This window comes from Orycteropus afer, unplaced genomic scaffold, assembly GCF_000298275.1.
Source record: "Orycteropus afer afer isolate SDZICR_OR568_19922 unplaced genomic scaffold, OryAfe1.0 scaffold00124, whole genome shotgun sequence".
Lineage (NCBI taxonomy): Eukaryota > Metazoa > Chordata > Mammalia > Tubulidentata > Orycteropodidae > Orycteropus > Orycteropus afer.
In genome coordinates, this window is record NW_006921711.1 from 8867618 (window position 1) to 8879156 (window position 11539).

General features: G+C 36.8%; 1 pseudogene; it reads left to right on the top strand.

The window, feature by feature from the left end:
• Window positions 1–11539, top strand: part of LOC103200014 — an 81110-nt pseudogene that overhangs the window by 68313 nt on the left and 1258 nt on the right.

The window sequence follows — 11539 nt, forward strand, 5'->3', positions numbered from 1 at the left end:
TGCAATGAATAAGCTGTTGGTCTTGCTAAATTCTATCATGCAATCTCTGATGGCATTTCTATTCCCAATCTTTTCCAATTATCAGTGCTTCATCTTTATTTCCAACTTTTACATTCCAATCACCAGTAATTATTAATACATCTTGATTGCATGTTTGGTCAATTTTGGACCCCAGAAGTTGGTAAAAAAATCTTCAATTTCCTTGACTTTGGCCTTGGTGGTTGATGTGTAAATTTGAATAGTAGTAGTATTAACTAGTCTTCCTTGTGGGTGTATGGATATTATCATATCACTGACAGCATTGCACTGCAGGGCAGAACTTGAAATGTTCTTTTTGATGATGAACATGATGCCATTCCTCTTCAATTGCAAATAACAACAACAACAAGCATAGCAGACCATATGATTGTCGGATTCAAAATGGCCAATACCAGTCCATTTCAGCTCACTAATGCCTAGGATATCAATCTTCATACATTTCATTTCATTTTTTGACAGCCTCCAATTTTGCTAGTTTCACACTTCATACATTCCATGTTCCAATTATTAATGGATGGTTGCAGCTGTTTCTTCTCATTTCAAGTAATGCCACATCAGCAAATGAAGGTCTTGAAAACTTTACTCCATTGACATGATTAAGGTTGACTCTACTTTGAGGAGGCAGCTCTTCCCTGGTCATATTTTGAGTAGCTTCCACCTGAAGAGCTCATCTTCTGGCACTATGTCACATAATGTTTTGGTGCTATTTATTTCATAAAGTTTTATAGTTATATGTCAGGCAGTGTTTCACTGCTATCCATAAGGTTTTCACTGGCCAATTTTTTCAGAAGTGGATGACTCCGTCCTTCTTCCTAATCTTTCTTAGGCTGGAAGCTCTGCTAAAACTTGTCCACCATGGGTGATCCTGCTGGTATTTGAAATACCAGTGGCATAGCTTTCAGCATCACAGCAAGGTGGAAGCCATGACAGTACAACAAACTGTCAGACAAGTAGTGGGCATGTATATGAAGTGATTAAAAATACCACGACTTAGGTAAGGTGCACCTTAGCTATCAAAGTGGCATCTGTTTTTCAAGATTTTAAAGTCTTTTGCAACAGATTTGCTCAGTGAAATAAGTCATTTAAATTTCTTGACTGCAGCTTCCATGAGTGTTGATTATGGATACAAGTAAATGAAATCCTTGACAACTTATCATGTTATTGGTTTATTTTCTCCAACTATCATGTTACTGCTTATTGATCAAGTTGTGAGGATTATTGCTTTCTTTATGTTGATGTGTATAATCCATAGTTTGATCTTAATCAGTAAATGCCCAAAGTTGTCTCAATTTTCAGCAAACAAGGTTACATCATCTGCATATTGCAAGTTAATGAGTCTGCCTCTAATTCTAATACCATTTCTTGTTCATATAGTCCAGCTTCTTAGATAATTTCCTCAGCATAAAGATTGAATAAATATGGTGAAAGATACAACACTGGCACATGCTTTATTCCAATTTAAAACATGTAGTATCCCCTTGGTCTTTTCTAGTAATTGCCTCTTGGTCTATGTATATTTTCCTCATGAACATAATTAAGTTTTCTGGAATTCCCATTCTTTGCAATGTTACCCCTGATTTATTATGACCACACAGCCAAATGCCTTTCTGGTATTCTCTGCTTTCAGCCAAGATCCATCAGACCTTAGCAATGATCTCCCTCATTTCACATCTTCTTCTGAATCTAGCTTGAATTTATGACAGTTTCCTGTCAATGTAAGTCTGTAGCCATTTTTGAATTATCTTCAGAAAAATTTTGCTTGCATGTCAGATTAATAATATTGTTCGATAACACTTGCATTCTGCTGGGTCAGCTTTTTTTGGAATGGGCATAAATATGGATATCTTCCTGTTGGTTGGCCAGGAAGCTATTCTCCAAATTTCTTGGCAAAGGTGAGTGTGTGCTTCCAGCATTGCATCTGTTTGTTGAATCATCTCAATTGGTATTCTGTCAATTCCCGTAGTCTTGTTTTGCACCTGTGCAATTTGGACTTCCTCCTTCAGTTCCATCAGTTTTTGTTCGTATTCTGCCTCCTGAAATAGCTTAACCTTGACCAATTCTTTCTGGTACAGTGATTGTATTTCCTCTGTCTTCTTCTGATTCTTCAAGCATTATTCATTTTTTTTTTTTTTTTTAATTGTGATTTGGGTGAAGGTTTACAGAGCAAATTCACTTTCCTTATAGCGGTTCTCTTTTTTTTTCTTTTTTTATTCTTTTTTTTTTTTTTTTAGAATCCTTAAATATCCTTCAAGGCTAGAATTTTTTCCTTCAGTTCTTTTAACTTGTGAAATGCCCAGTGTGTTCTTCCCTTTTGTTTTTCTAATTCCAGGTCTTTTCACATTTCATCATAATACTTCATTCTGTCTTCTTGAGCTGTCTTTTCAAATCTGCTCAGCTCATTTACTTCATTTATTCCATTCTCTTTATCTGCTCTATGTTCAAGACCAAGTTTTGGAGTCTCCTCTGACATCCATTTTTGTCTTTTCTTTTTTCCTGTCTTTTAAAGACCTTTTACTTTCTTCATGTGTGATGTCATCCCATAACCCATCTGCTCTTCAGTCATTAGTGCTCAATTCTTCAAATCTATTATTGAGATTGTCTTTAAATTCAGATAGGATATACCTAAGGTGATACTTTGGCTCTCATGGACTTCTAAAATTTTTCTTCATCTCCAACATGAACTTGCCTATAAGTAATTGATGATCTATCTGTTCTGTAGTTAGGCCTTGGCCTTATTCTGACATTAAGCTTCCATAGTGTCTTTCCACAGATGTAATCAGTTTGATTCCTGTGTATTCCATCTGGTGAGGTCCACATGTATAGCTGCTGTTTATGTTGTAGAAAACAGGTATTTGCAAAGAATAAGTCATTGATCTTAAAAAATTCTATCATGTGATCTCTGATGTTGTTTCTATCACTAATGTCATATTTTCTATCAATCCTTAGTTCCCAACTTTCACGTTCCAGTCGCCAGTAGTTACCAATGCATCTCGATTGCATGTTTGATCAATTTCAGACTGTAGCAGTTGGTAGACATCTTCAATTTCTTCATTTTTGGCTTTAGTGGTTGGTGTATAAATTTGAATAATAGTCATATTAAATGGTCTTCCTTGTAGACATATGGATATTATCCTATTACTGACAGCATTGTACTTCAGGATAGATCTTGAAATGTCTTTTTGACAAAGAATGTGATATTATTCCTCTTAATTTGTCATTCTCTGTCTAGTAGAATGTATGATAATCTGATTCAACAGGGCCAATACCAGTCCATTCCAGCTCACTAATGCCTAGAATATCAATCTTTATGTGTTTCATTTCATTTTTGACAACCTTCAATTTTCTTAGATTCATACTTCACACATTCCACTTTCTAATTATTAATGGGTGTTTGCAGTTATTTCTTCCTATTTTGAGTCATGCCCCATCAGCAAATGAAGGTCCTGAAAGCTTTATTCCATCCACATCATTAAGGTCGACTGTAGGAGCTCTGGTGGCGTAGTGCCTAAGGCATTTGACTGCTAACCAGAATGCTGGCAGTTCAAATCCACCAGCCACTCCTCGGAAGGAAGATCAGGCAATCCATTTCCCTAGAGATACTACCTCAGAAACCCAAGGAGGGGTCGCTATGTGTTGGATCCAACTCGAGGGCAGTGAGTTTGGTTTTGGTTTGGTACTTTGGTAAAGGAGGTTTGGTGGTTATTAAGGGTATGGAATAATGGTGCAAGGAACACAATGTTGGATTGGTCTGAGTTCATAGATTTGGGCCCACTAAGCAGATTCTTCGTTCAGTGTTTCATTTCAAGAGGTTAGGTAAAGATCTAATAGTTTATTTAATTGGCTTACCGAAGCATGGATTATGCAGTATCCTATATTAAGTCAAGTTGAAGTACCAGACCTGCCTTGGAAAACGTTGAAGAAGGAAGGTATCCAAAGAAGTTGGTGCATTAGACTGGATTTGTCAAATTAGACCCATAGACCCAGAAACGGAGTACTCAGAAGAATGACCTTTTACTCCTAAAGTGAGGAACAAATTTGTGAAAGGAGCCCAACGTACTCAAAGACTGATTTGAGGAGCTAATCTGTTGAAAGAGAGTTTTCTCAGGGATGTGGACTGCCTCCAATATATATATATGGGCTTCCTGGGAAAATTACCTGGCTTTCTGGGTACTCCATCTAGCTTATTATCACCCAATTTTTGGAGCTGAACCAGTGCCTGCTGATTGGGGATTGTTGTCTTTGCAGCCTGTGAGCCAACAATCCACCATTTTACTTGCTGACTTTGGATTCCTTATCTGCCGAAGTCAGCAGCCTGCCATACTGCCTGCCAATCTTGGGTTCGTCAGCCCCTACAGCTGCAGGAGTCAGGAATAGCCTTTAGCTTGACATTTGACCCATGAATCAGTGACTTGCCAGGCTCTACAACTGTAAGAGAGCCATTTTCTTGAGATAATTTTTATATATAAACTTCACTGTTTTTGCTTCTCTAGAGAACCTAGCCTAAAGCAGTGGTGCGGTGGTTAAAGCATTTGGCTGCTTACCAAAAGGCTGGAGGTCCAAACCCACCAGCGCTTCTGCAGGAGAAAGATAAAGTAATCAGCTTTTATACTGGAAACCCTATGGGGCAGTTCTATTCGAATCTGTAGGGTCTCTATGAGTCTGAATCAACACAGTAACAATGGGTTTTGGTACTTTGAAGAGGCAGCTCTTCTACAGTCATATGCTGAGTTTCTTTTAACATGCAAGACTCATCTTCCAGCACTACATCAGATAATTTCTGTTTCACTGCTATCCATAAAGTTTTCATAGGCTAATTTTTCCCCCCAAAACAGATAGTCAGGTCCTCCTTCCTACTTAGTCTGGAAGCTCCATGGAAACCTGTCCATCATGGGTGACCCTACTAGTATTTGAAATATTATGACATAGCTTCTAGCATTACAGCAACATGTAAGTCACCACAGTATGAAAAACTGACAGAATAGAATGGAATATTTATCAGCAATAAAAAAGAACTATTATTTATATAAATGAGAAAGGTTAAGCTAAATGAAAGAGGAAAATATAAAATATATATGCTAGCATAGTGTGTAAGGCATTTGACTGCTAACCAGAAGGCTGGTGGTTCAAATCCACCAGCCACTCCTCGGAAGGAAGATGAGGCAATCTACTTCCATAGTGATACTGCCTCAGAAACCCAAGGAGGGGTCGCTATGAGTCAGGTCCAACTCAATGACAAATAGCAACAACAACAACATGTGATTTTATATTTGTAAAATCCTGGAGAATTCAACCTAATTTATAGTTAAGGAAAGCAAACCAGAGGTTGCTAGGAGCTAGCCATTGGAGGAGGGGATAGATAGCAAAGAGTCAAAAGGGAACTTTTTTCTGGTGTTGGAAATGTTTTATATCTTGATTGTAAAGGAGGTTACACCACTGCACATTTGTCAAACTCATTTAATTGTACACTTAAAATTGGTCAGTTTTATTGTTTATAAATTTACTTCAATAAAACATGGCCAAATACTGGAAGTTTTATACAGTTCAACTTAATACAAAGTATAATAACAAGAATACCAGCAGACCTTTCATCAATAACAATAGGTGCCAAAAGGCTGTGAAATAATATTTTCAAAGCACTGAGGAGTCTCTAACTAGTTAAACCTTCAGTTTTACAACATTGGCAGGCATCAGAATCACCTGGAAGATTGTTAAAATACAATTTACTGAGCCCACATCTAGAGTTTCAGATTTAATAGGTGGAGCTGAAAGTACACATTTCTAACAAGTTCCCATGTATTTTTGATGTTGTTGTTATAGAAGCCATATTTGAGAATCAGAGTTAAACCATTACACAAGACAGCATGAAAAAAGGAAAATTTGGGGCTTACAACAGTTAAGAAGGTTTATTGCTTATAAACACCTCTGATAGAACTACTGAGAGATTCTTCAAAATAAAAGAGAATGACTCCAAAAGAGGTGAATGGGAGGCAAGAAGCACTTCTTTAAGTATAAACCACACATTTCTCCCACCAAATTGCCAAAACACCATTTTCGATAGAAGAGTCTCTTTACTCCATTTTGTAGAAGATTATCCCCTTTCTGAGAATATGTTAAATGACCTAGCAATAAAAAAGCAGAGAGAAAAGGAAGGGAAGATAGGAGAAATCTTTTTCTGTTACAAATTTAAGAAGTATTTAACCATCAGTAGGAGAAATCAATCAGTGTACAAATTACAAGGACCTGATCCTTTACATAGTAGCAAAACAAATGTGAGATATGGGAGTGACCAACCCTGGGTGCCAGCAATAAGGGGTTCTTAAATATGCTTTTCTTTATCATCATGTAACAGCACTTTTTAAAAATGTCAATGATAAAATAGTCTTCCCCAATAAAATATTTTATTCATCTAGATCCTAAATAATTGCTGAAACTTTTTCCAACCTATTGAATTTTAATAATTTGTACATAAACTTCAATTTAGCACATTTCAATTTTTATTATAATATTTATTTTTATTACTTATCCTTTAATGGGAGCTCTGGTGGCATAGTGCTAAAACATTTGACTGCTAACCAGAAGGCTGGCAGTTCAGACCCAACACCACTCCTCGGAAGGAAGTTTGGGTAATCTACTTCTATAGTGATACCACGTCTAAAAAACCCAAGGAGGGGTCACTCAACTCGATGTCAGTGAATTTGTTTTTTTTTTAATCATTTAATAAATATTGTGTTCCACATGGAAGTTAATATTGAGAATTCCAAGTTATACAGTTGGTTCCCAATATACACAGATTTAGCTACATGTTTTTGTTTCATGAGTAAATTAGTAATGAATCTGGAATCTTTCAGCTTGCTTTTTGTCTCCAACCCCAGAGGTATTATATATATTCCTACATTTAAAGAGTAGATTAGAAATAAACTCGCCTACAATTATAAAGACAAAGAAACAGACCTTGAATAACTAAAAATTCCATCTGTCTATGTGACCACTGAAAGCTTTTGCATTTAAAATTTAAAATAGTGAAATACAGTGCAAAATTTGAAGTGTAATGTTCTTGCTTGGTGTTCTGGTTACCTAGTGCTGCTCTGACAAGAATACACCACAAATGGGACGGCTTTAACAAACAGGGTTTTTTTTCTCTTACAATTTGGAGGTTTTAAGACCGAGTTCAAAGTGCCAGGCTCTAGGGGCTGGGTGAAAGCCCCTCAGCTGTGAACTTCAGCTCTGCCTCCTGCTGCTAGCCCACTGAAGCTAGAGGTTTTTCTTTACTCAGATAGCTACTGGCTGCTAAGGCTGACAAGCCCAAGGCTGACAAGTAAAAAGGCACAGTCCCAATGTTATCAAACCACATGGCAGGCCATTCATTCAAGTCCACTGAAAGTCCCAAGGTCGGCAGAGCATGGCAGGTTGCTGAGCAACAACACGGCTACATGCAGGGTTCAAGCATTCCATAAGCTAGAGACCATTTCCAAAGCTGCTTCTTATATATGGGAAGTAGACCACATCCCTAAAGCAGCTACTCAGCTGCTCCAATACATTACATCATGGAGTTAATTACCAATATCACCATTGGGAATAACTGCATTCAGCTGCCCAGCCACTCAACCATGCCTAGCCAAGTTGACACACAAACTTAACTACCACACTTGGTAAATGGCAATTTTAGTTCACACATACATAGTTTTGTCAAATTTGAACACTATCTTTAAAATATAAATGTTGTCCTTTTTAATAATTTTTCTTATTTGCTGTTAAACTGCTGTTATTCATTATTATGACACACTAATATGTAAGTATAAGATTTTTATCTTTTACTCAAAAAATTCATTATAATTAAGAAGTTTTAATCTGTTACTAATTTTGTTTTTTTTGCATTGTAATATTTATTCATTGGCATGCATTTATGTGTACAATAATCTGAGAAGCTGGACTATATGAAAAAGAAAGCAGCACAGAATTGAAGGAAGATTAATTAATAACCTGTGATATGCAGATGACACAACCTTGCTTGCTGAAAGTGAAGAAGGCTTGAAGTATTTACTGATAAAAATCAAAGACCACAGCCTTCAGTATGGATTACACCTCAACATTAAAAAAAAATGCCGCCACTTGTTTGCCAGTTTGTTGTACTGTGGTGGCTTCCGTGTTGCTGCAAGGCTGGAGGCTATGCCACTGGTATTTCAAATACCAGCAGGGACCCATGGTGGACAGGTTTCAGCAGAGCTTGCAGACTAAGACGGACTCCAAAGGAAGGGCCAATCCACTTCTCAAAGAATTGGCCAGCGGAAACACTGTCTGATGTATTACTGGAAAACTTTATGAATAGTCCTGAAACTTTGTCTGATAAGGTGCCATATATATTCACCATATATACTCACCATATGTATTCAACTTGCATTCTGAGCAAATAATCTGAGAAGCTGGACTATGTGAAGAACATGGCATCAGGATTGCAGGAAGACTCATTAACAATCTGTGATACGCAGATGACACAACTTTGCTTGCTGAAAGTGAGGATGATTTGAAGTACTTACCGATGAAGATTAAAGACTACAGTCTGCAGTGTGGATTACACCTCAATATAAAAAAAACGAAAATCTTCACAACTGGTCCACTAAATAGCTTCACGATAAATGGAGAAAAGATTGAAATTGTCAAGGATTTCATATTACTTGGTTCTACAATCAAAAACAATGGAAACAGCAGTCAAGACATCGGATGACGTAATAGAACAGGACAGGGCAGTATTTTGTTCTGTTGTACATAAAGTCGCTATGAGTCGGAGATGACTGGATGACACATAACAACAGCAACATCCTATATTTTGTGTTCTGATGTAATTATCCTTCCTTTCTGTGAACTGATGCAATTATATTACATTTTGTGATCTGATACAATTATCCTTTGTGTTGTAAAACCTACCTGTATGAAATTAATGATGAAGGATTAGAAACAATTGTATTAATGAGACAGGATACAATCTGTACGATTAGGTTGTGTCTTGAGTCAATCTCTTTTGAGATATGTTGTTGTTAGGTGCCATCGAGTTGTCTCCAGTTCATAGCGACCCTATGTACAGCAGAATGAAATACTGCCCTGTCCTGTGCCAGCTCCACCATCCTTGTTGTACCTGAGCCTGTCGTTGCAGCCACTGTGTCAATCCATCTCAAGGGACTTCCCCTTCTTCATTGACCCTCCACTTTACCAAGCATGATATCCTTCTCCAGGGAATGGTTACTTCTGACATCATGACCAAAGTAGGTGAGACAAAGTCTGGCCATTCTTGCTTTCAAGGAGCATTCCAGCTGCACTTCTTCCAGGCCAGATTTGTTAGTTCTCTTAGCAGTCCATGGTACTTTCAGTATTCTTCACCAACACACAACAGAAAAGCATCGACTCTTCTTCAGTCTTCCTTATTCATTGTCCAGCTCTCACATGCATATGAGGCAATTGAAAATACCATGGCTTGTGTCAGGTGCACCTTAGTCTTCAAGGAGATATCTTTTTTCTTCAGCACTTGAAAGAGGTCTTTTGCAGCCAAAGGCATTTGACTGTTAACCAGGAGGCTGGCAGTTCAAACCCACCAGCCACTCCTCAGAAGGAAGGTTGGGCAATTTACTTCTGTGGTGATATTGCCTGGTAACCCAAGGAGGGGTTGCTATGAGTCGGATCTGACTTGACAGCAGTGAGTTTGGTTTGGTTTGGTTTATATGTTGTCTGCTTCCTCTGGTGTTGATTGTGAAACCAAGTAATATGAAGTGTTTGACAACTACAATCTTTTTTGTGAGCTATAAAAGAGATTAAACAAGAGAACAGAAATAGAGGTACCTGTCTACCTCCAAAAAAAGAAGATCCAGGAGTGGAGCATGTCCTTTGGACTCAGAGATTGAGAATTTCTTAGATCCAGGAAAAGACTGATGCCAAGACACTTGTAGATCTCTAGGGAGCACCAGGCCCACAGAAGTTGAAAGGAGACAAGGACTTCCTCTAGAGCCAACACAGAGCTGACACTTTGAATTTGGACTTCTAACCTCCTAAACTGTGACAGAATAAATTTTCATTTGTTAAATCTACTTGTGGTATTTCTATTATAGCAACACTAGATAACTAAGACAGTATATAAATTTCCTGACTTTTTTTTTTTTCCCACTTAACATAATTCTCTTGAGATACATCCAGGTTGTTGCACATCAATAGCTTATTCTTTTTTATTACTGAGTAGTATTCCAAGGTGTAGATACATACATAACAGCTTATTTAACCATTTCATCTTGAAGAACATTTGGGTTGTTTCTAATTTTGGGCTACTATGGAAAAAAACTGCTAGTAACATTAAAGTACAGGTTTTTGTGTGAACATAAGTTTTCATTTTTCATGGATAAATTTCCAAGAATGAAATTGTTGGGTCATATGGTAGCTGCATGTTTATTTATTTATTTTAAGTGACTGCCAAATTGTTTTCCAGGCTGAACATACCATTTTACATTTTCAAAGACATTGGACAAATGATCTAGTTTCTCCTCATTCTTGCAAGTATTTGGTATTTTAGTCATCTGATAGTTGTGTCATGATACCTCATTGTGGTTTTAATTTGCATTTCCCTAATGGCTAATGAAATTTAACAACTTTCATATGCTTATTTCCCATCTGTATACCCTCTTCAGTAAAATGCCTCTCTATGTCTTTTGCCTGTTTTCTAATTGGATTTTTTTTTGTTTGTTTGATTTGCTGTTGAGTTTTGAGAGTTCTTTACATATTTAAAGTATTAGTCCTTTGTATATATATGGTTTGCAAATAATTTTGCCCAGTCTATAGCTTGCCTTTTAGTTTTCTTACTAGGCTCTTCCACAGAACAAAAGGTTTTAATTTTGATGAAGTACAAAATACTGAGTTTTCTGTGTATGGATCATACTTTTAGTGTCAAAATCTAAGAACTCTCTGCCTAACTCCAAATCTTTACGATTTTCTCTTATATTTTCTTAAGTAAAATTTTTATAGTTTTACATTTAAGTTCAAGATCAATCTTGGGTTAATTTTTGTGTGACATTTAGGTCAAGGTTTATTTATTTACTTTGTTGATTGTGGATGCCCAATTGTTCCAGCATCATTCCTTGAGAAGGCTATCTTTTCTGCATGGAATTGCTTTTGCACCTTTGTTAAAAATCAGTTGGACCCATTTGGATTGGCTCATTTCTGGGTTTTTTAATTTCATTGAATTGATTTGTGTGTCTATTCCTTTGCTAATTACACACATTTTGGTTATTGTAGTTACATAATAAGCCGTGAAATTGGGTAGAATGATTCCTTGAACTTTATTCCTTTTAAAAATTGCTTTGGATATTCTAATTCCTTGGGTTTGGCCTAATTTTTTTTTTTTTTTTTAATAATTTTGCCTATGCCTACAAAATATTCTTGTTAGAATTTTGATAGGAATTCATTCTGGGGAGAGTTGACATCTACTATGGTGCATCTTTTAATCCATGAACACAGTATGTCTCTT